Source organism: Panulirus ornatus, chromosome 41 (assembly GCF_036320965.1).
Source record: "Panulirus ornatus isolate Po-2019 chromosome 41, ASM3632096v1, whole genome shotgun sequence".
Classification (NCBI taxonomy): domain Eukaryota; kingdom Metazoa; phylum Arthropoda; class Malacostraca; order Decapoda; family Palinuridae; genus Panulirus; species Panulirus ornatus.
This window is the reverse complement of record NC_092264.1, coordinates 19,778,026-19,804,573: the sequence shown is the minus strand read 5'-3', so window position 1 is coordinate 19,804,573 and position 26,548 is coordinate 19,778,026. Positions and strand designations below refer to the sequence as shown.

Sequence of the window (26,548 nt, the reverse complement as noted above, 5' to 3'; positions counted from 1 at the left end):
ATATAAAGGGAGGGACTTTACATTGGCAGGGGATCAACAAATAAAAACCTCTCACTTCTTCCATGCTTATTTCCCAGTGGTCATTGAATTTCCTATTTCTTTTCTTAGCTTATTCTATTTTTCTATTACTTTAAAATGTTCCCTCAGTTATCTGAGTGGGAAGGGTGGTCAAGGATCACAGAAAATCAAACTTCACAATAACTTCAGTGTACTCTACCAACCTACACTACTGGCCATTAGTAGGCTGTTTGGGTCTCATCCTGTGACCTGGGATTGGATGATATCCTTTAAGAGAGGGGAAAAATGCAAAAACACATGTGAATATGTGTACAGTATCAATAGCAGAAAGACACTAAATAGGGAATGTTGTGGTGTATGGAACAAAGGTTAGCCACAGATTATGCATACTGCCAAATAATGGTAACTCCTATTCTGATCAAGGATTATTCTAAAATAGTCTCACTTAGTACTGTGTATCATGGTTAACTTAAACCATGTTAGAGTGAATCATCGATAACTAAATGAATGCTGTACTGCTAAAGAAGTACTTTCTCAAATCTGTAACTCTTATTATGCTTAGATTTCCCTTTGTCCTTTAGTTGATTGGTCCATTTTGTTTCTAAGAATAACTCAATATCGATATACTCATTTTCTGTATGGAGAGAAAATCTACTCATTTTCTGTATGGAGAGAAAATCTATCTTCCAACCTCTGAGTACAAAACCTACAAAAGAGATTTTGCCGTAAGGCACGGTTTTTACATAGCACATTATATATATCAGTTGTTTAGCAATAATTATTATCTGCTGCTATGAACATTACACTGTTGTCAATCAAAGTTCATCTGGAAATTTCTTTTAGTTCTCTACTTCTTTTGGGTAAAATTCAGGATTCCCTCCATCTTATACAATGGCCTCTTGTATAATCATGTCTGACACCTTCTTTTGACGTGTTCCACAAAATCTTTTATATCTAATCACAAATGGAAGATATCCTATCCAAACATTCCACTTTGAAAATATCCAAACATTTCAAATACATAGGGACACCACAAAATGAAAGAGTTACATTTTCAGTAATCTGTTGTTATAAATGAATGTCATTATATGAATAACCCATGTTATAAGGGGGATTATGCTTCAGACCAACAATTTTCTCAGTCTCATTCTTATGTATGGACTATCCCCATGACATCTTAGCTTACCATCAATGAACCACTCTATCATGATACAAATTATACACTGATTCAGTGACTGTTACCATTTTGCAGGTAAAGCAGATGATATCCAATGATTCTTACTGAAAATGCTGGCAATGAGGGATTGAGGTAGGTGGTGGTGGAATGGGATTGGGGTGGATAGGTTAATGGTGAGAAAAAGAAGAAAACAAATGGGAACATCAGTGAAGAGGACAAATAGGGAAGAGGTAACATGCAGAAATGAGGTGAAGAGGAGTGGAGTGAGTACTTTGAAAGACTGTTAAATGTTTTTGATGGCTGGGTGGCAGATAAAAGGTGTGTAGGTTGGGGAGGTACAAGAAGTGAGTCATGGCAAGTGGTTCTGTGAAAACGGAAGAGGAGGTTAAAGGCTTGTATGGTGAAAAGTGGAAAAGTTAGCTACAGTGGATGGTACTGCAGTTAAACTTCTTTGGAAAGGAGGTGACTGTTACAGACTAGATATGTGTTATGATCATGGTGAGGTGCCTGAGGATTGGCAAGAGGGACAGAGGTGAGTATTCAAATCACAAAAACATAAGTCAGTTTAGTGTACCTGGTAAAATGTATGGAAGAGTTGTGATCTGATAGGATGGTGGCATGCACAGAGCATTACACTGGGGTGGGGAAGAACAATTTGGTTTCAGAGTCAGTAGAGGATGTGTAGATCAAGCTAATCAGGTGTTTGTATTGAAAAACGTATGTGAGAAATATTTAGAGAAACAGATGGATCTTGGAACTTATAGATCTTGAGATAGCAGCTTATATTAGGGTTGATAGAGATGCTTTGTGGAAGGTGCTACGAGTATTTGGTGTGGGAGGAAAGCAATTCGAAACCGTCAGGAGTTTATAACAAGAGAGTAAGGTGTGTGTGCAAGTAGGTAGAGAGGAGGGTGAGTGGTGCAAGGTGATAAAGGTCCTATGGAAGAGGTGTGTGATGTCATCATATCTAATCTGTGTATGGATGGGGTTGAAAGGGGGATAAATGCAAGGGTCATGGAGAAAGAGCAGGTAAACAGTCTGCTGAAGGTGGTGAGATCTAGGAATTGAGTCAGTTGTTGTTTGCAGATGATAAGGCACTGGATACAGACCTTTCCATGGTTTCCCTAGCTTGTTAATGTTCCCTGCTTCAAGCTATCTATATCTCTGATGCCCATTCCCTCTGGGAATGGGCATCAGGGAGTGGCCATAGCAAAAAGTCTCTACTCGTCCCTGTCCTCACATGCCTCTCTTGCACACATGAATCCATGAATTCTTCCACCATTTCTCTCCTTCCAGTACTCACACCAGCCCCTTTAGTTGTACTGTCATACACTCTCTTTGTAAATACTCCACCTTGCATTCTTTCCATATGCCTAAACAACTCTACCACTCCACAATTCATTCCTTTTACGTTCTCTGCCATACCAAATTTCTCATACACCCTCTCATTTCTTTCTTCATTCCATCTAGTCATACTAGATCCTCTTCCCAAATAGCTTATTTCTAGTCCCTGGATTTTTTACCTCTCTGATTCATTCCATGTCCATGTTTCAGCTACACATGTCAAGATTGGGTGGACTATGCTGTCCCTTAATACATTCTTCACTTCCATACTACATCTCTACTCATCACTATTCTATTAAGGGACCCAATGACTCCTCTAACCTATACTTATCTCTCCCTTCTCTCTCCTTCCATATTCCCAAACTTACCCAAGATAAGTATAAAACTAATTAAGAATTTTATCATCATCATCATTATACTTGATTGCCATTTCCTGCATCAGTGAGGTAGTGTCAGGAAACAGATGAAGAATGGCCCATCCACTCATATACACATATATATACATAAATGCCCATACATGCACATATAGATAAATATACATACACATATCAACATGTACACATAAACATACATATACACACACATACACAGACATATACATTTATACACATGTACATATTCATACTTGCTTGGCTTCCTCCATTCCTTTCACTACCCCATCCCACAGGAAACAGGATCGCTACCCCCTGCTTCAGTGAGGTAGTGCCACGAAAACAGACAAAAAAGGCCACATTCATTCACACTCAGTCTCTAGCTGTCATGCATAATGCACAGAAACCAGAGCTCCCTATCCATGTCTAGGCCCCACAGACCTTTCCATGGTTTACCCTAGATGTTTGGCATGCCCTGGTTCAGTCCAATGACTGCATGTCAACTCCAGTATACCACACTGTTCCAATTCACTCTATTCCTTGCACACCTCTTACCTCCCTGTATGTTCAGGCCCTGATCACTCAAAATCTTTTTCACTCCATCCTTCCACCTCCAATTTGGTGTCCCACTTCTCCTTGTTCCCTACACCTCTGACACATATATACTCTTTGTCAATCTTTCCTCACTTATTCTCTCCATATGTCCAAATCATTTCAACACACCATCTTTTGCTCTTTCGAATGCACTCTTTTCATTTCCACACCTCTCTCTTACCCTTTCATTACTTACTTGATCAAACCACTTCACACCACATATAGTCCTCAAACATTTCATTTCCAACACATCCACTCTCCTCAATACAACCCTATCTATAGCCCATGCCTCACGACCATATAATATTGTTGGAACTACTATTCCTTCAAACATATCCATTTTTGTTCTACGAGATAATGTTTTCTCTTTTCACATTCTTCATCACTCCCAGAACCTTTGCCCCCTCCCCCACCCTGTGATTCACTTCTGCACCCATGGTTCTATTCGCTGCTAAGTCCACTCCCAAATATCTAAAAACTTCACTTCCTCCAGTTTTCCTCCATTCAAACTTACATCCCAACTAACTTATCCCTCAACCCTGCTGAACCTAATAACCTTGCTCTTGTTCACATTTACTATCAAATTTCTCCTTCCTCACACTTTTGCAAACTCAGTCACCAGATTCTACAGTTTCTCACTTGAATCAGCCACCAGAGCTGTATCATCGGCAAACAACAAACGACTTATTTCCCAGGCCCTCTCATCCCCAACATACTGCATACTTGCCCTTCTCTCCAAAACTCTTGCATTCACCTCCCTAACTGTCCCAACCAAAAACAAATTAAATAACCATGGGGACATCATGCTCCCCTGCCAAAGACTGACCTTCACTGGGAACCAATCACTCTCCTCTCTTCCTGCTCATACATATGCATGTGTATATATTTTCATTTATTCATTATACTTAATTGCTGTCTCCCGTGTTAGCGAGGTAGCGCAAGGAAACAGATGAGGAATGGCCCAACCCACCCACATACACATGCATATACATAAACGCCCACACCCACACATATACATAATATACATTTCAACGTATACATACATATACATACACAGAAATATACATATATACTTGCTGCCTTCATCCATTCCCGTTGCTACCCCGCCACACATGAAATAGCATCCACCCTCCCCCATCTCCCTTCAGTGAGGTAGCACGAGGAAAAGACAAAAAGGCTCACATTCGTTCTCATGCAGTCTCTAGCTGTCATGTATAATGCACTGAAACCACAGCTCCTATCCACATCCAGGTTCTACAGAACTTTCCAAGGTTTACCCTAGACACTTCACATGCCCTGGTTCAATCCATTGACAGCACATTGACCCCGGTATACCACATCGTTCCAATTCACTCTATTCCTTGCACACCTTTCACCCTCCTGTATGTTCAGTCCCCGATTGCTCAAAATCTTTTTCACTTCATCCTTCCACCTCCAATTTGGTCTCCTGCTTCTCCTTCCCTCTACCTCTGACCTATATCCCTTTTGTCTATCTTTCCTCACTCAGTATCTCCATGTGACCAAACCATTTCAACACACCTTCTGCTCTCTCAACCACACTCTTTTTATTACCACATACCCTTTCATTACTTACTCGATCAAACCACCTCACACCACATATTCTCCTCAAACATTTCATTTCCAACACATCCACCCTCCTCCTCTGTACAACCCTACCTATAGCCCATGCCTTGCAACCATATAACATTGTTGGAAAAACTATTCCCTAAAACATACCCATTTTTGCTCTCTGAGACAATGTTCTTGCCTTCCACACATTCTTCAACGCTCCCAGGACCTTCACCCCCTCCCCCACCCTGTGACTCACTTCCACTTCCATGGTTCCATCCGCTGCTAAGTCCACTCCCAGATATCTAAAACACTTCACTTACTCCAGTTTTTCTCCATTCAAACTTACCTCCTATTTAACTTCTTCTTCAACCCTACTGAACCTAACAACCCTGCTCTTATTCACATTTACTCTTAAATTTCTTCTTACACACACTTTACCCAACTCAGTCACCAACTTCTGCAGTTTCTCATCCGAATCAGCAACCAGCATTGTATCAGCAAACAACAACTGACTCACTTCCTAAACCCTCTCATCCACAACAGACTGCATACTTGCACCTCTCGCCGAGACCCTTGCATTCACCTCCCTAACCACCCCATCCATACACAAATCAAACAACCATTGAGACATCATGCACCCCTGCCGCAAACCTACATTCACTGAGAACCAATCACTTTCTTCTCTTCCTACACGTACATATGCCTTACATCCTCGATAAAAACTTTTCACTGCTTCTAACAACTTGCCTCCCACACCATATATTCTTAATATCTTCCACAGAACATCTCTATCAACTCTGTGGAAACATCTCTATCAACTCTATCATATGCCTTCTCCAGATCCATAAATGCTACATACAAATCCATTTGCTTTTCTAAGTATTTCTCACATACATTCTTCAAAGCAAACACCTGATCCACACATCCTCTACCACTTCTGAAACCACACTGCTCTTCCCCAATCTGATGCTCTGTACATGCCTTTACCCTCTCAATCAATACCCTCCCATATAATGTCCCAGGAATACTCAAGAAACTTGTACCTCTGTAATTTGAGCACTCACCTTTGTCCCCTTTGCCTCTGTACAATGGCACTATGCAAGCAATCCGTCAATCCTCAGGCACCTCACCATGAAACATACATGCATCAAATAACCTTACCAACCAGTCGACAATACAGTCACCCCCTTTTTTAATAAATTCCACTGCAATACCATCCAAACCTGCTGCCTTGCCGGCTTTCATCTTCTGCAAAGCTTTTACTACCTCTTCTCTGTTTACCAAATCATTCTATCTAACCCTCTCACTTTGCACATCACCTCAACCAAAATATATATATATATATATATATATATATATATATATATATATATATATATATATATATATATATATATATATATATTCCTATGAGTCCAGAGGGAAAATGAAACACGATAAGTTCTGTGGACTCATAGGAATATCTTGACCATGCGCAAAATACGTGGGAAGTATTCTTTCTCCCCTATCCCCAGGGATAAGATGTATTTTTTATTTTTTTATTTTGCTTTGTCGCTGTCTCCCACGTTTGCGAGGTAGCGTGAGGAAACAGATGAAAGAAATGGCCCAACCCACCAACATAAACATGTATATACATACACGTCCACACACGCAAATATACATACCTATACATCTCAATGTACACATATATATACACACACAGACACATACATATATACCCATGCACACAATTCACACTGTCTGCCTTTATTCATTCCCATCGCCACCTCGCCACACATGGAATACCAACCCCCTCCCCCCTAATGTGTGCGAGGTAGTGCTAGGAAAAGACCACAAAGGCCCTATTCGTTCACACTCAGTCTCTAGCTGTCATGCAATAATGCCTGAAACCACAGCTCCCTTTCCACATCCAAGCCCCACACAACTTTCCATGGTTTACCCTAGACGCTTCACATGCCCTGATTCAATCCACTGACAGCACGTCAACCCTGGTATACCACATCGATCCAATTCACTCTATTCCTTGCCCGCCTTTCACCCTCCTGCATGTTCAGGCCCCGATCACTCAAAATCTTTTTCACTCCATCTTTCCACCTCCAATTTGGTCTCCCACTTCTCCTCGTTCCCTCCACCTACGACACATACATCCTCTTGGTCAATCTTTCCTCACTCATTCTCTCCATGTGCCCAAACCATTTCAAAACACCCTCTTCTGCTCTCTCAACCACGCTCTTTTTATTTCCACACATTTCTTACCCTTACATTACTTACTCGATCAAACCACCTCACCCCACACATTGTCCTCAAACATCTCATTTCCAGCACATCCACCCTCCTGTGCACAACTCTATCCATAGCCCACGCCTTGCAACCATACAATATTGTTGAAACCACTATTCCTTCAAACATACCCATTTTTGCTTTCCGAGGTAATGTTCTCGACTTTCACACATATTTCAAGGCTCCCAGGATTTTCGCCCCCTCCCCCACCCTATGATTCACTTCTGCTTCCACGGTTCTATCCGCTGCCAGATCCACTCCCAGATATCTAAAACACTACTTCCTCCAGTTTTTCTCCATTCAAACTTACCTCCCAATTGACTTGACCCTCAACCCTACTGTACCTAATAACCTTATTCACCTTATGCTCTTATTCACCTTTACTCTTAACTTTCTTCTTTCACACATTTTACCAAACTCAGTCACCAGCTTCTGCAGTTTCTCACATGAATCAGCCACCAGCGCTGTATCATCAGCGAACAACAACTGACTCACTTCCCAAGCTCTCTCATCCACAACAGACTTCATACTTGCCCCTCTTTCCTAAACTCTTGCATTCACCTCCCTAACAACCCCATCCATAAACAAATTAAACAACCATGGAGACATCACACACCCCTGCCGCAAACCTACATTCACTGAGAACCAATCACTTTCCTCTCTTCCTACACGTACACATGCCTTACATCCTTGATAAAAACTTTTCACTGCTTCTAACAACTTGCCTCCCACACCATATATTCTTAATACCTTCCACAGAGCATCTCTATCAACTCTATCATATGCCTTCTCCAGATCCATAAATGCTACATACAAATCCATTCGCTTTTCTAAGTATTTCTCACATACATTCCTCAAAGCAAACACCTGATCCACACATCCTCTACCACTTCTGAAACCACACTGCTCTTCCCCAATCTGATGCTCTGTACATGCCTTCACCCTCTCAATCAATACCCTGCCATATAATTTACCAGGAATACTCAACAAACTTATACCTCTGTAATTTGAGCACTCACTCTTATCCCCTTTGCCTTTGTACAATAGCACTATGCATGCATTCCGCCAATCCTCAGGCACCTCACCATGAGTCATACATACATTAAATAACCTTACCAACCAGTCAACAATACAGTCACCCCCTTTTTTGATAAATTCCACTGCAATACCATCCGAACCTGCTGCCTTGCCGGCTTTCATCTCCCGCAAAGCTTTTACTACCTCTTCTCTGTTTACCAAATCATTTTCCCTAACCCTTTCACTTTGCACACCACCTCGACCAAAACACCCTATATATGCCACTCTATCATCAAACACATTCAACAAACCTTCCAAATACTCACTCCATCTCCTTCTCACATCACCACTACATGTTATCACCTCCCCATTAGCGCCCTTCACTGAAGTTCCCATTTGCTCCCTTGTCTTACGCACTTTATTTACCTCCTTCCAGAACATGTTCTTATTCTCCCTGAAATTTAATGATACTCTCTCACCCCAACTCTCATTTGCCCTCTTTTTCACCTCTTGCACCTTTCTCTTGACCTCCTGTCTCTTTCTTTTATACATCTCCCACTCAATTGCATTTTTCCCTGCAAAAATCGTCCAAATTTCTCTCTCTTCTCTTTCAATAATAATCTTACTTCTTCATCCCACCACTCACTACCCTTTCTAATCAACCCACCTCCCACGCTTCTCATGCCACAAGCATCTTTTGCGCAATCCATCACTGATTCACTAAATACATCCCATTCCTCCCCCGCTCCCCTTACTTCCATTGTTCTCACCTTTTTCCATTCTGTACTCAGTCTCTCCTGGTACTTCCTCACACAAGTCTCCTTACCAAGCTCACTTACTCTCACCACCCTCTTCACCCCAACATTCACTCTTCTTTTCTGAAAACCCATACAAATCTTCACCTTAGCCTCCACAAGATAATGATCAGACATCCCTCCAGTTGCACCTCTCAGCACATTAACATCCAAAAGTCAAAAGACCAAATTGGAGGTGGAAAGATGGAGTGAAAAAGATTTTGTGTGATCGGGGCCTGAACATGCAGGATGGTGAAAGGAGGGCAAGGAATAGAGTGAATTGGAGCGATGTGGTATACCGGGGTTGACTTGCTGTCATCCAAAAGTCAAAAGACCAAATTGGAGGTGGAAAGATGGAGTGAAAAAGATTTTGTGTGATCGGGGCCTGAACATGCAGGATGGTGAAAGGAGGGCAAGGAATAGAGTGAATTGGAGCGATGTGGTATACCGGGGTTGATGTGCTGTCAGTGGATTGAATCAAGGCATGTGAAGCGTCAGGGGTAAACCATGGAAAGCTGTGTAGGTATGTATATTTGCGTGTGTGGACGTATGTATATACATGTGTATGGGGGTGGGTTGGGCCATTTCTTTCGTCTGCTTCCTTGCGCTACCTCGCAAACGCGGGAGACAGCGACAAAGCAAAAAAAAAAAAAAAAAAAAATATATATATATATATATATATATATATATATATATATATATATATATATATATATATATATGGTGTGGGAGGCAAGTTGTTAGAAGCAGTGAAAAGTTTTTATCAAGGATGTAAGGCATGTGTACGTGTAGGAAGAGAGGAAAGTGATTGGTTCTCAGTGAATGTAGGTTTGCGGCAGGGGTGTGTGATGTCTCCATGGTTGTTTAATTTGTTTATGGATGGGATTGTTAGGGAGGTGAATGCAAGAGTTTTGGAAAGAGGGGCAAGTATGAAGTCTGTTGTGGATGAGAGAGCTTGGGAAGTGATTCAGTTGTTGTTCACTGATGATACAGCGCTGGTGGCTGATTCATGTGAGAAACTGCAGAAGCTGGTGACTGAGTTTGGTAAAGTGTGTGAAAGAAGAAAGTTAAGAGTAAATGTGAATAAGAGCAAGGTTATTAGGTACAGTAGGGTTGTGTGTCAAGTCAACTGGGAGGTAAGTTTGAATGGAGAAAAACTGGAGGAAGTAAAGTTTTTAGATATCTGGGAGTGGATCTGGCAGCGGATGGAACCATGGAAGCGGAAGTGAATCATAGGGTGGGGGAGGGAGTGAAAATCCTGGGACCCTTGAAGAATGTGTGGAAGTTGAGAACATTATCTCCGAAAGCAAAAATGGCTATGTTTGAAGGAATAGTGGTTCCAACAATGTTGTATGGTTGCGAGGCGAGGGCTATGGATAGAGTTGTGCGCAGGAGGGTGGATGTGTTGGAAATGAGATGTTTGAGGACAATATGTGGTGTGAGGTGGTTTGATCGAGTAAGTAATGTAAGGGTAAGAGAGATGTGTGGAAATAAAAAGAGCGTAGTTGAGAGAGCAGAAGAGGGTGTTTTGAAATGGTTTGGGCACATGGAGAGAATGAGTGAGGAAAGATTGACCAAGAGGATATATGTGTCGGAGGTGGAGGAAACGAGGAGAAGTGGGAGACCAAATTGGAGGTGGAAAGATGGAGTGAAAAAGATTTTGAGTGATCGGGGCCTGAACATGCAGGAGGGTGAAAGGCGGGCAAGGAATGGAGTGAATTGGATCGATGTGGTATACCGGGGTTGACGTGCTGTCAGTGGATTGAATCAGGGCATGTGAAGCGTCTGGGGTAAACCATGGAAAGTTGTGTGGGGCTTGGATGTGGAAAGGGAGCTGTGGTTTCGGGTATTATTGCATGACAGCTAGAGACTGAGTGTGAATGAAGGGGCTTTTGTTGTCTTTTCCTAGCGCTACCTCGCACACATGTAGGGGGAGGGGGATGGTATTCCATGTGTGGCGAGGTGGCGATGGGAATGAATAAAGGCAGACAGTGTGAATTGTGTGCATGGGTATATATGTATGTGTCTGTGTGTGTATATATATGTGTACATTGAGATGTATAGGTATGTATATTTGCGTGTGTGGACGTGTATGTATATACATGTGTATGGGGGTGGGTTGGGCCATTTCTTTCGTCTGTTTCCTTGCGCTACGTCGCAAACGCGGGAGACAGCGACAAAGTAAAATAAATATAAATAAATAAATACATACATTTTAACTTTCTAAAAGGGGAAACAGAAGGAGTCACGCGGGGAGTGCTCATCCTCATAGAAGGCTCAGATTGGGGCGTCTAAATGTGTGTGGATGTAACTAAGATGAGAAAAAAGGAGAGATAGGTAGAATGGTTCAGGAAAGGAACCAGGATGTTTTGGCTCTGAGCGAAACGAAGCTGAAGGGCAAAGGGGAAGAGTGGTTTGGGAATGTCTTGGGAGTAAAGTCAGGGGTTAGTGAGAGGACAAGAGCAAGCGAAGGAGTAGCTCTACTCCTGAAACAGGAGTGCTGGGAGTATGTGACAGAGTGTAAGAAAGTAAACCCTAGATTGATGTGGGTAAAACTGAAAGTGGCTGGAGAGAGATGGGTGATTATTGGTGCATATGCACCTGGGCATGAGAAGAAGGATCATGAGAGGCAAACGTTTTGGGAGCAGCTGAGTGAGTGTGTTAGTAATTTTGATGCACGAGACTGGGTTATAGTAATGAGTGATTTGCATGCAAAGGTGAGTAATGTGGCAGTTGAGGGAATAATTGGTGTACATGGGGTGTTCTGTTGTAAATGGAAATGGCGAAGAGCTTGTAGATTTTTGTGCTGAAAAAAGACTGGTGATTGGGAATACCTGGTTTAGAAAGCGAGATATACATAAGTATATGTATGTAAACAGGAGTGATGGCCAGAAAGCGTCATTGGATTACGTGTCAATTGATAGGCGCGTGAAAGAGAGACTTTTGGATGTTAATGTGCTGAGAGGTGCAACTGGAGGGATGTCTGATCATTATCTTGTGGAGGCAAAGGTGAAGATTTGTAGAGGTTTTCAGAGAAGAAGAGAGAATGTTGGGGTGAAAAGAGTGGTGAGAGTAAGTGAGCTTGGGAAGGAGACTTGTGTGAGGAAGTACCAGGAGAGACTGAGTACAGAATGATAAAGGTGAGAACAAAGGACATAAGTGGAGTGGGGGAGGAATGGAATGTATATAGGGAAGAAGTGATGGCTTGCACAAAAGATGTTTGTGTCATGAAAAGTGTGGAAGGTGGGCAGATTAGAAAGGGTAGTGAGTGGTGGGATGAAGAAGTAAGATTATTAGTGAAAGAGAAGAGAGAGGCATTTGGACGATTTTTGCAGAGAAATAATGCAAATGAGTGGGAGATGTATAAAAGAAAGAGGCAGGAGGTCAAGAGAAAGGTGCAAGAGGTGAAAAAGAGGGTAAATGAGAGTTGGGGTGATAAATAGAGAGTTGGGGTGAGAGAGTATCATTAAATTTTAGGGAGAATAAAAAGATATTTTGGAAGGAGGTAAATAAAGAGCATAAGACAAGGGAACGAATGGAAACTTCAGTGAAGGGGGTAAATGGGGAGGTGATAACAAGTAGTGGTGATGTGAGAAGGAGATGGAGTGAGTATTTGGAAGGTTTGTTGAATGTGTTTGATGACAGAATGGCAGAAAATGATTTGGTAAACAGAAAAGAGGTAGTAAAAGCTTTGCGGAGGATGAAAGCTGGCAAGGCAGCGGGTTTGGATGGTATTGCAGTGGAATTTATTGAAAAAGGGGGTGACTGTATTGTTGACTGCTTGGTACGGTTATTTGTTGTATGTATGACTCATGGTGAGGTGCCTGAGGATTGGCGGAATGCTTGCATAGTGCCTTTGTAGAAAGGCAAAGGGGATAAAAGTGAGTGCTCAAATTACAGAGGTATAAGTTTGTTGAGTATTCCTGGTAAATTACATGGGAGGGTATTGATTGAGAGGGTGAAGGCATGTACAGAGCATCAGACTGGGGAAGAGCAGTGTGGTTTCAGAAGTGGTAGAGAATGTGTGGATCAGGTGTTTGCTTTGAAGAATGTATGTGAGAAATACTTAGAAAAGCAAATGGATTTGTATGTATCATTTATGGATCTGGAGAAGGCACATGATAGAGATGATAGAGATGCTCTGTGGAAGGTACTAAGAATATATGGTGTGGGAGGCAAGTTGTTAGTAGCAGTGAAACGTTTTTATCGAGGATGTAAGGCATGTGTACGTGTAGGAAGAGAGGAAAGTGATTGGCTCTCAGTGAATGTAGGTTTGCAGCAGGGGTGTGTGATGTCTCCATGGTTGTTTAATTTGTTTATGGATGGGGTTGTTAGGGAGGTGAATGCAAGAGTTTTGGATAGAGGGGCAAGTATGCAGTCTGTTGGGGATGAGAGAGCTTGGGAAGTGAGTCAGTTGTTGTTCGCTGATGATACAGCGCTGGTGGCTGATTCATGTGAGAAACTGCAGAAGCTGGTGACTGAGTTTGGTAAAGTGTGTGAAAGAAGAAAGTTAAGAGTAAATTGAATGAGAGCAAGGTTATTAGGTACAGTAGGGTTGAGGGTCAAGTCAATTGGGAGGTAAGTTTGAATGAAGAAAAACTGGAAGAAGTAAAGTGTTTTAGATATCTGGGAGTGGATCTGGCAGCGGATGGAACCATGGAAGCAGAAGTGAATCATAGGGTGGGGGAGGGGGCGAAAATCCTGGGAGCCTTGAAGAATGTTTGGAAGTCTAGAACATTATCTCGGAAAACAAAAATGGCTATGTTTGAAGGAATCGTGGTTCCAACAATGTTGTATGGTGCGGGCGTGGGCTATGGATAGAGCTGTGCACAAGAGGGTGGATGTGCTGGAAATGAGATGTTTGAGGACAATATGTGGTGTGAGGTGGTTTGATCGAGTAAGTAATGTAAGGGTAAGAGAGATGTGTGAAATAACAAGAGCGTGGTTGAGAGAGCAGAAGAGGGTGTTTTGAAATGGTTTGGGCACATGGAGAGAATGAGTGAGAAAAGATTGACCAAGAGGATATATGTGTTAATGGATTGAATCAGGGCATGTGAAGCGTCTGGGGTAAACCATGGAAAGTTCTGTGGGGCCTGGATGTGGAAAGGGAGCTGTGGTTTCGGGCATTATTACATGACAGCTAGAGACTGAGTGTGAACAAATGGGGCCTTTGTTGTCTTTTCCTAGCACTACCTCGCACAAATGAGGGGGGAGGCGGATGTATTTCATGTGTGGCGAAGTGGCGATGGGAATAAATAAAGGTAGACAGTATGAATTATGTACATGTGTATATATGTATATGTCTGTGTGTGCATATATATGTGTACAATGAGATGTATAGGTAAGTATATTTGCGGTGTGGACGTGTATGTATATACATGTGTATGTGGGTGGGTTGGGCTATTTCTTTTGTCTGTTTCCATGCGCTACCTCGCAAATGCAGGAGAGAGCGACAAAGCAAAATAAATAGATAAATGAAATATATATATAAATATCCCTGGGGATAGGGGAGAAAGAATACTTCCCACGCATTCCTCACATTTCGTAGAAGGCGACTAAAGGGGATGGGAGTGGGGTGCCAGAAACTCTCCTCTCCTTGTATTTTAACTTTCTAAAAGGGGATACAGAAGATGGAGTCATGCGGGGAGTGCTCATCCTCCTCGAAGGCTCAGATTGGGGTGTCTAAATGTGTGTGGATGTAACCAAGATGAGAAAAAAGGAGAGATGGGTAGTATGTTTGAGGAAAGGAGCCTGAGGTTTTGGCTCTGAGTGAAACAAAGCTCAAGGGTAAAGGGCAAGAGTGGTTTGGGAATGTCTTGGGAGTAAAGTCAGGGAGTTAGTGAGAGGACAAGAGCAAGGGAAGGAGTAGCACTACTTATGAAACAGGAGTTGTGGGAGTATGTGATAGAGTGTAAGAAAGTAAATTCTAGATTGATATGGTAAAACTGAAAGTTGATGGAGAGAGATGGGTGATTATTGGTGCATATGCATCTGGGCATGAGTAGAAAGATTATGAGAGGCAAGTGTTTTGGGAGCAGCTGAAGGAGTGTGTTAGTGGTTTTGATGCACAAGACTGGGTTATAGTGATGGGTGATCTGAGTGCAAAGGTAAGTAGCATGGCAGTTGAGGGAATAATTGGTATACATGGGGTGTTCAGTGTTGTAAATGGAAATGATGAAAAACTTGTAGATTTATGTGCTGAAAAAGGACTGGTGATTGGGAATACCTGGTTTAAAAAGAGAGATATACATAAGTATATGTATTTTAAGCTTCTGCAGTTTCTCACATGAATCAGCACCAGCACTGTATCACAGCGAACAACAACTGACTCACTTCCTAAACCCTCTCATCCACAACAGACTGCATACTTGCACCTCTCGCCGAGACCCTTGCATTCACCTCCCTAACCACCCCATCCATACACAAATCAAACAACCATTGAGACATCATGCACCCCTGCCGCAAACCTACATTCACTGAGAACCAATCACTTTCTTCTCTTCCTACACGTACATATGCCTTACATCCTCGATAAAAACTTTTCACTGCTTCTAACAACTTGCCTCCCACACCATATATTCTTAATATCTTCCACAGAACATCTCTATCAACTCTGTGGAAACATCTCTATCAACTCTATCATATGCCTTCTCCAGATCCATAAATGCTACATACAAATCCATTTGCTTTTCTAAGTATTTCTCACATACATTCTTCAAAGCAAACACCTGATCCACACATCCTCTACCACTTCTGAAACCACACTGCTCTTCCCCAATCTGATGCTCTGTACATGCCTTTACCCTCTCAATCAATACCCTCCCATATAATGTCCCAGGAATACTCAAGAAACTTGTACCTCTGTAATTTGAGCACTCACCTTTGTCCCCTTTGCCTCTGTACAATGGCACTATGCAAGCAATCCGTCAATCCTCAGGCACCTCACCATGAAACATACATGCATCAAATAACCTTACCAACCAGTCGACAATACAGTCACCCCCTTTTTTAATAAATTCCACTGCAATACCATCCAAACCTGCTGCCTTGCCGGCTTTCATCTTCTGCAAAGCTTTTACTACCTCTTCTCTGTTTACCAAATCATTCTATCTAACCCTCTCACTTTGCACATCACCTCAACCAAAATATATATATATATATATATATATATATATATATATATATATATATATATATATATATATATATATATATATATATTCCTATGAGTCCAGAGGGAAAATGAAACACGATAAGTTCTGTGGACTCATAGGAATATCTTGACCATGCGCAAAATACGTGGGAAGTATTCTTTCTCCCCTATCCCCAGGGATAAGATGTATTTTTTATTTTTTTATTTTGCTTTGTCGCTGTCTCCCACGTTTGCGAGGTAGCGTGAGGAAACAGATGAAAGAAATGGCCCAACCCACCAACATAAACATGTATATACATACACGTCCACACACGCAAATATACATACCTATACATCTCAATGTACACATATATATACACACACAGACACATACATATATACCCATGCACACAATTCACACTGTCTGCCTTTATTCATTCCCATCGCCACCTCGCCACACATGGAATACCAACCCCCTCCCCCCTAATGTGTGCGAGGTAGTGCTAGGAAAAGACCACAAAGGCCCTATTCGTTCACACTCAGTCTCTAGCTGTCATGCAATAATGCCTGAAACCACAGCTCCCTTTCCACATCCAAGCCCCACACAACTTTCCATGGTTTACCCTAGACGCTTCACATGCCCTGATTCAATCCACTGACAGCACGTCAACCCTGGTATACCACATCGATCCAATTCACTCTATTCCTTGCCCGCCTTTCACCCTCCTGCATGTTCAGGCCCCGATCACTCAAAATCTTTTTCACTCCATCTTTCCACCTCCAATTTGGTCTCCCACTTCTCCTCGTTCCCTCCACCTACGACACATACATCCTCTTGGTCAATCTTTCCTCACTCATTCTCTCCATGTGCCCAAACCATTTCAAAACACCCTCTTCTGCTCTCTCAACCACGCTCTTTTTATTTCCACACATTTCTTACCCTTACATTACTTACTCGATCAAACCACCTCACCCCACACATTGTCCTCAAACATCTCATTTCCAGCACATCCACCCTCCTGTGCACAACTCTATCCATAGCCCACGCCTTGCAACCATACAATATTGTTGAAACCACTATTCCTTCAAACATACCCATTTTTGCTTTCCGAGGTAATGTTCTCGACTTTCACACATATTTCAAGGCTCCCAGGATTTTCGCCCCCTCCCCCACCCTATGATTCACTTCTGCTTCCACGGTTCTATCCGCTGCCAGATCCACTCCCAGATATCTAAAACACTACTTCCTCCAGTTTTTCTCCATTCAAACTTACCTCCCAATTGACTTGACCCTCAACCCTACTGTACCTAATAACCTTATTCACCTTATGCTCTTATTCACCTTTACTCTTAACTTTCTTCTTTCACACATTTTACCAAACTCAGTCACCAGCTTCTGCAGTTTCTCACATGAATCAGCCACCAGCGCTGTATCATCAGCGAACAACAACTGACTCACTTCCCAAGCTCTCTCATCCACAACAGACTTCATACTTGCCCCTCTTTCCTAAACTCTTGCATTCACCTCCCTAACAACCCCATCCATAAACAAATTAAACAACCATGGAGACATCACACACCCCTGCCGCAAACCTACATTCACTGAGAACCAATCACTTTCCTCTCTTCCTACACGTACACATGCCTTACATCCTTGATAAAAACTTTTCACTGCTTCTAACAACTTGCCTCCCACACCATATATTCTTAATACCTTCCACAGAGCATCTCTATCAACTCTATCATATGCCTTCTCCAGATCCATAAATGCTACATACAAATCCATTCGCTTTTCTAAGTATTTCTCACATACATTCCTCAAAGCAAACACCTGATCCACACATCCTCTACCACTTCTGAAACCACACTGCTCTTCCCCAATCTGATGCTCTGTACATGCCTTCACCCTCTCAATCAATACCCTGCCATATAATTTACCAGGAATACTCAACAAACTTATACCTCTGTAATTTGAGCACTCACTCTTATCCCCTTTGCCTTTGTACAATAGCACTATGCATGCATTCCGCCAATCCTCAGGCACCTCACCATGAGTCATACATACATTAAATAACCTTACCAACCAGTCAACAATACAGTCACCCCCTTTTTTGATAAATTCCACTGCAATACCATCCGAACCTGCTGCCTTGCCGGCTTTCATCTCCCGCAAAGCTTTTACTACCTCTTCTCTGTTTACCAAATCATTTTCCCTAACCCTTTCACTTTGCACACCACCTCGACCAAAACACCCTATATATGCCACTCTATCATCAAACACATTCAACAAACCTTCCAAATACTCACTCCATCTCCTTCTCACATCACCACTACATGTTATCACCTCCCCATTAGCGCCCTTCACTGAAGTTCCCATTTGCTCCCTTGTCTTACGCACTTTATTTACCTCCTTCCAGAACATGTTCTTATTCTCCCTGAAATTTAATGATACTCTCTCACCCCAACTCTCATTTGCCCTCTTTTTCACCTCTTGCACCTTTCTCTTGACCTCCTGTCTCTTTCTTTTATACATCTCCCACTCAATTGCATTTTTCCCTGCAAAAATCGTCCAAATTTCTCTCTCTTCTCTTTCAATAATAATCTTACTTCTTCATCCCACCACTCACTACCCTTTCTAATCAACCCACCTCCCACGCTTCTCATGCCACAAGCATCTTTTGCGCAATCCATCACTGATTCACTAAATACATCCCATTCCTCCCCCGCTCCCCTTACTTCCATTGTTCTCACCTTTTTCCATTCTGTACTCAGTCTCTCCTGGTACTTCCTCACACAAGTCTCCTTACCAAGCTCACTTACTCTCACCACCCTCTTCACCCCAACATTCACTCTTCTTTTCTGAAAACCCATACAAATCTTCACCTTAGCCTCCACAAGATAATGATCAGACATCCCTCCAGTTGCACCTCTCAGCACATTAACATCCAAAAGTCAAAAGACCAAATTGGAGGTGGAAAGATGGAGTGAAAAAGATTTTGTGTGATCGGGGCCTGAACATGCAGGATGGTGAAAGGAGGGCAAGGAATAGAGTGAATTGGAGCGATGTGGTATACCGGGGTTGACTTGCTGTCATCCAAAAGTCAAAAGACCAAATTGGAGGTGGAAAGATGGAGTGAAAAAGATTTTGTGTGATCGGGGCCTGAACATGCAGGATGGTGAAAGGAGGGCAAGGAATAGAGTGAATTGGAGCGATGTGGTATACCGGGGTTGATGTGCTGTCAGTGGATTGAATCAAGGCATGTGAAGCGTCAGGGGTAAACCATGGAAAGCTGTGTAGGTATGTATATTTGCGTGTGTGGACGTATGTATATACATGTGTATGGGGGTGGGTTGGGCCATTTCTTTCGTCTGCTTCCTTGCGCTACCTCGCAAACGCGGGAGACAGCGACAAAGCAAAAAAAAAAAAAAAAAAAAATATATATATATATATATATATATATATATATATATATATATATATATATATATATATATATGGTGTGGGAGGCAAGTTGTTAGAAGCAGTGAAAAGTTTTTATCAAGGATGTAAGGCATGTGTACGTGTAGGAAGAGAGGAAAGTGATTGGTTCTCAGTGAATGTAGGTTTGCGGCAGGGGTGTGTGATGTCTCCATGGTTGTTTAATTTGTTTATGGATGGGATTGTTAGGGAGGTGAATGCAAGAGTTTTGGAAAGAGGGGCAAGTATGAAGTCTGTTGTGGATGAGAGAGCTTGGGAAGTGATTCAGTTGTTGTTCACTGATGATACAGCGCTGGTGGCTGATTCATGTGAGAAACTGCAGAAGCTGGTGACTGAGTTTGGTAAAGTGTGTGAAAGAAGAAAGTTAAGAGTAAATGTGAATAAGAGCAAGGTTATTAGGTACAGTAGGGTTGTGTGTCAAGTCAACTGGGAGGTAAGTTTGAATGGAGAAAAACTGGAGGAAGTAAAGTTTTTAGATATCTGGGAGTGGATCTGGCAGCGGATGGAACCATGGAAGCGGAAGTGAATCATAGGGTGGGGGAGGGAGTGAAAATCCTGGGACCCTTGAAGAATGTGTGGAAGTTGAGAACATTATCTCCGAAAGCAAAAATGGCTATGTTTGAAGGAATAGTGGTTCCAACAATGTTGTATGGTTGCGAGGCGAGGGCTATGGATAGAGTTGTGCGCAGGAGGGTGGATGTGTTGGAAATGAGATGTTTGAGGACAATATGTGGTGTGAGGTGGTTTGATCGAGTAAGTAATGTAAGGGTAAGAGAGATGTGTGGAAATAAAAAGAGCGTAGTTGAGAGAGCAGAAGAGGGTGTTTTGAAATGGTTTGGGCACATGGAGAGAATGAGTGAGGAAAGATTGACCAAGAGGATATATGTGTCGGAGGTGGAGGAAACGAGGAGAAGTGGGAGACCAAATTGGAGGTGGAAAGATGGAGTGAAAAAGATTTTGAGTGATCGGGGCCTGAACATGCAGGAGGGTGAAAGGCGGGCAAGGAATGGAGTGAATTGGATCGATGTGGTATACCGGGGTTGACGTGCTGTCAGTGGATTGAATCAGGGCATGTGAAGCGTCTGGGGTAAACCATGGAAAGTTGTGTGGGGCTTGGATGTGGAAAGGGAGCTGTGGTTTCGGGTATTATTGCATGACAGCTAGAGACTGAGTGTGAATGAAGGGGCTTTTGTTGTCTTTTCCTAGCGCTACCTCGCACACATGTAGGGGGAGGGGGATGGTATTCCATGTGTGGCGAGGTGGCGATGGGAATGAATAAAGGCAGACAGTGTGAATTGTGTGCATGGGTATATATGTATGTGTCTGTGTGTGTATATATATGTGTACATTGAGATGTATAGGTATGTATATTTGCGTGTGTGGACGTGTATGTATATACATGTGTATGGGGGTGGGTTGGGCCATTTCTTTCGTCTGTTTCCTTGCGCTACGTCGCAAACGCGGGAGACAGCGACAAAGTAAAATAAATATAAATAAATAAATACATACATTTTAACTTTCTAAAAGGGGAAACAGAAGGAGTCACGCGGGGAGTGCTCATCCTCATAGAAGGCTCAGATTGGGGCGTCTAAATGTGTGTGGATGTAACTAAGATGAGAAAAAAGGAGAGATAGGTAGAATGGTTCAGGAAAGGAACCAGGATGTTTTGGCTCTGAGCGAAACGAAGCTGAAGGGCAAAGGGGAAGAGTGGTTTGGGAATGTCTTGGGAGTAAAGTCAGGGGTTAGTGAGAGGACAAGAGCAAGCGAAGGAGTAGCTCTACTCCTGAAACAGGAGTGCTGGGAGTATGTGACAGAGTGTAAGAAAGTAAACCCTAGATTGATGTGGGTAAAACTGAAAGTGGCTGGAGAGAGATGGGTGATTATTGGTGCATATGCACCTGGGCATGAGAAGAAGGATCATGAGAGGCAAACGTTTTGGGAGCAGCTGAGTGAGTGTGTTAGTAATTTTGATGCACGAGACTGGGTTATAGTAATGAGTGATTTGCATGCAAAGGTGAGTAATGTGGCAGTTGAGGGAATAATTGGTGTACATGGGGTGTTCTGTTGTAAATGGAAATGGCGAAGAGCTTGTAGATTTTTGTGCTGAAAAAAGACTGGTGATTGGGAATACCTGGTTTAGAAAGCGAGATATACATAAGTATATGTATGTAAACAGGAGTGATGGCCAGAAAGCGTCATTGGATTACGTGTCAATTGATAGGCGCGTGAAAGAGAGACTTTTGGATGTTAATGTGCTGAGAGGTGCAACTGGAGGGATGTCTGATCATTATCTTGTGGAGGCAAAGGTGAAGATTTGTAGAGGTTTTCAGAGAAGAAGAGAGAATGTTGGGGTGAAAAGAGTGGTGAGAGTAAGTGAGCTTGGGAAGGAGACTTGTGTGAGGAAGTACCAGGAGAGACTGAGTACAGAATGATAAAGGTGAGAACAAAGGACATAAGTGGAGTGGGGGAGGAATGGAATGTATATAGGGAAGAAGTGATGGCTTGCACAAAAGATGTTTGTGTCATGAAAAGTGTGGAAGGTGGGCAGATTAGAAAGGGTAGTGAGTGGTGGGATGAAGAAGTAAGATTATTAGTGAAAGAGAAGAGAGAGGCATTTGGACGATTTTTGCAGAGAAATAATGCAAATGAGTGGGAGATGTATAAAAGAAAGAGGCAGGAGGTCAAGAGAAAGGTGCAAGAGGTGAAAAAGAGGGTAAATGAGAGTTGGGGTGATAAATAGAGAGTTGGGGTGAGAGAGTATCATTAAATTTTAGGGAGAATAAAAAGATATTTTGGAAGGAGGTAAATAAAGAGCATAAGACAAGGGAACGAATGGAAACTTCAGTGAAGGGGGTAAATGGGGAGGTGATAACAAGTAGTGGTGATGTGAGAAGGAGATGGAGTGAGTATTTGGAAGGTTTGTTGAATGTGTTTGATGACAGAATGGCAGAAAATGATTTGGTAAACAGAAAAGAGGTAGTAAAAGCTTTGCGGAGGATGAAAGCTGGCAAGGCAGCGGGTTTGGATGGTATTGCAGTGGAATTTATTGAAAAAGGGGGTGACTGTATTGTTGACTGCTTGGTACGGTTATTTGTTGTATGTATGACTCATGGTGAGGTGCCTGAGGATTGGCGGAATGCTTGCATAGTGCCTTTGTAGAAAGGCAAAGGGGATAAAAGTGAGTGCTCAAATTACAGAGGTATAAGTTTGTTGAGTATTCCTGGTAAATTACATGGGAGGGTATTGATTGAGAGGGTGAAGGCATGTACAGAGCATCAGACTGGGGAAGAGCAGTGTGGTTTCAGAAGTGGTAGAGAATGTGTGGATCAGGTGTTTGCTTTGAAGAATGTATGTGAGAAATACTTAGAAAAGCAAATGGATTTGTATGTATCATTTATGGATCTGGAGAAGGCACATGATAGAGATGATAGAGATGCTCTGTGGAAGGTACTAAGAATATATGGTGTGGGAGGCAAGTTGTTAGTAGCAGTGAAACGTTTTTATCGAGGATGTAAGGCATGTGTACGTGTAGGAAGAGAGGAAAGTGATTGGCTCTCAGTGAATGTAGGTTTGCAGCAGGGGTGTGTGATGTCTCCATGGTTGTTTAATTTGTTTATGGATGGGGTTGTTAGGGAGGTGAATGCAAGAGTTTTGGATAGAGGGGCAAGTATGCAGTCTGTTGGGGATGAGAGAGCTTGGGAAGTGAGTCAGTTGTTGTTCGCTGATGATACAGCGCTGGTGGCTGATTCATGTGAGAAACTGCAGAAGCTGGTGACTGAGTTTGGTAAAGTGTGTGAAAGAAGAAAGTTAAGAGTAAATTTGAATGAGAGCAAGGTTATTAGGTACAGTAGGGTTGAGGGTCAAGTCAATTGGGAGGTAAGTTTGAATGAAGAAAAACTGGAAGAAGTAAAGTGTTTTAGATATCTGGGAGTGGATCTGGCAGCGGATGGAACCATGGAAGCAGAAGTGAATCATAGGGTGGGGGAGGGGGCGAAAATCCTGGGAGCCTTGAAGAATGTTTGGAAGTCTAGAACATTATCTCGGAAAACAAAAATGGCTATGTTTGAAGGAATCGTGGTTCCAACAATGTTGTATGGTTGCGAGGCGTGGGCTATGGATAGAGCTGTGCACAAGAGGGTGGATGTGCTGGAAATGAGATGTTTGAGGACAATATGTGGTGTGAGGTGGTTTGATCGAGTAAGTAATGTAAGGGTAAGAGAGATGTGTGGAAATAACAAGAGCGTGGTTGAGAGAGCAGAAGAGGGTGTTTTGAAATGGTTTGGGCACATGGAGAGAATGAGTGAGAAAAGATTGACCAAGAGGATATATGTGTTAATGGATTGAATCAGGGCATGTGAAGCGTCTGGGGTAAACCATGGAAAGTTCTGTGGGGCCTGGATGTGGAAAGGGAGCTGTGGTTTCGGGCATTATTACATGACAGCTAGAGACTGAGTGTGAACAAATGGGGCCTTTGTTGTCTTTTCCTAGCACTACCTCGCACAAATGAGGGGGGAGGCGGATGTTATTTCATGTGTGGCGAAGTGGCGATGGGAATAAATAAAGGTAGACAGTATGAATTATGTACATGTGTATATATGTATATGTCTGTGTGTGCATATATATGTGTACAATGAGATGTATAGGTAAGTATATTTGCGGTGTGGACGTGTATGTATATACATGTGTATGTGGGTGGGTTGGGCTATTTCTTTTGTCTGTTTCCATGCGCTACCTCGCAAATGCAGGAGAGAGCGACAAAGCAAAATAAATAGATAAATGAAATATATATATAAATATCCCTGGGGATAGGGGAGAAAGAATACTTCCCACGCATTCCTCACATTTCGTAGAAGGCGACTAAAGGGGATGGGAGTGGGGTGCCAGAAACTCTCCTCTCCTTGTATTTTAACTTTCTAAAAGGGGATACAGAAGATGGAGTCATGCGGGGAGTGCTCATCCTCCTCGAAGGCTCAGATTGGGGTGTCTAAATGTGTGTGGATGTAACCAAGATGAGAAAAAAGGAGAGATGGGTAGTATGTTTGAGGAAAGGAGCCTGGAGGTTTTGGCTCTGAGTGAAACAAAGCTCAAGGGTAAAGGGCAAGAGTGGTTTGGGAATGTCTTGGGAGTAAAGTCAGGAGTTAGTGAGAGGACAAGAGCAAGGGAAGGAGTAGCACTACTTATGAAACAGGAGTTGTGGGAGTATGTGATAGAGTGTAAGAAAGTAAATTCTAGATTGATATGGGTAAAACTGAAAGTTGATGGAGAGAGATGGGTGATTATTGGTGCATATGCATCTGGGCATGAGTAGAAAGATTATGAGAGGCAAGTGTTTTGGGAGCAGCTGAAGGAGTGTGTTAGTGGTTTTGATGCACAAGACTGGGTTATAGTGATGGGTGATCTGAGTGCAAAGGTAAGTAGCATGGCAGTTGAGGGAATAATTGGTATACATGGGGTGTTCAGTGTTGTAAATGGAAATGATGAAAAACTTGTAGATTTATGTGCTGAAAAAGGACTGGTGATTGGGAATACCTGGTTTAAAAAGAGAGATATACATAAGTATATGTATTTAAGCTTCTGCAGTTTCTCACATGAATCAGCCACCAGCACTGTATCATCAGCGAACAACAACTGACTCACTTCCCAAGCTCTCTCATCCACAACAGACTTCATTCTTGCCCCTCTTTCCAAAACTCTTGCATTCACCTCCATAACAACCCCATCCATAAACAAATTAAACAACCATGAAGACATCACACACCCCTGCCGCAAACCTACATTCAATGAGAACCAATCACTTTCCTCTCTTCCTACACGTACACATGCCTTACATCCTCGATAAAAACTTTTCACTGCTTCTAACAACTTGCCACCCACACCATATATTCTTAATACCTTCCACAAAGCATCTCTATCAACTCTATCATATGCCTTCTCCAGATCCATAAATGCTACATACAAATCCATTAGCTTTTCTAAGTATTTCTCACATACATTCTTCAAAGCAAACACCTGATCCACACATCCTCTATCACTTCTGAAACCACACTGCTCTTCCCCAATCTGATGCTCTGTACATGCCTTCACCCTCTCAATCAATACCCTGCCATATAATTTACCAGGAATACTCAACAAACTTATACCTCTGTAATTTGAGCACTCACTCTTATCCCCTTTGCCTTTGTACAATGGCACTATGCATGCATTCCGCCAATCCTCAGGCACCTCACCATGAGTCATACATACATTAAATAACCTTACCAACCAGTCAACAATACAGTCACCCCCTTTTTTAATAAATTCCACTGCAATACCATCCAAACCTGCTGCCTTGCCGGCTGATTCATAAGAGAAACTGCAGAAGCTGGTGACTGAGTTTGGTAAAGTGTGTGAAAGAAGAAAGTTAAGAGTAAATGTGAATAAGAGCAAGGTTATTAGGTACAGTAGGGTTAAGGGTCAAGTCAACTGGGAGGTAAGTTTGAATGGAGAAAAACTGGAGGAAGTAAAGTGTTTGAGATATCTGGGAGTGGATCTGGCAGCAGATGGAACCATGGAAGCAGAAGTGAATCATAGGGTGGGGGAGGGGGCGAAAATCCTAGGAGCCTTGAAGAATGTGTGGAAGTTGAGAACATTATCTCGGAAAGCAAAAAGGGGTATGTTTGAAGGAATAGTGGTTCCAACAATGTTGTAGGGTTGCGAGGCGTGGGCTATGGATAGAGTTGTGCGCAGGAGGGTGGATGTGCTGGAAATGAGATGTTTGAGGACAATGTGTGG

General features: G+C 42.5%; 1 protein-coding gene across 14 annotated transcripts in view; it reads right to left on the bottom strand.

Moving 5' to 3' along the window:
* LOC139761747 (chloride channel protein 2-like) overlaps positions 1-26,548 on the bottom strand; it is a 618,856-nt gene that overhangs the window by 40,506 nt on the left and 551,802 nt on the right. The gene's annotated exons all lie outside the window — the stretch shown is intronic.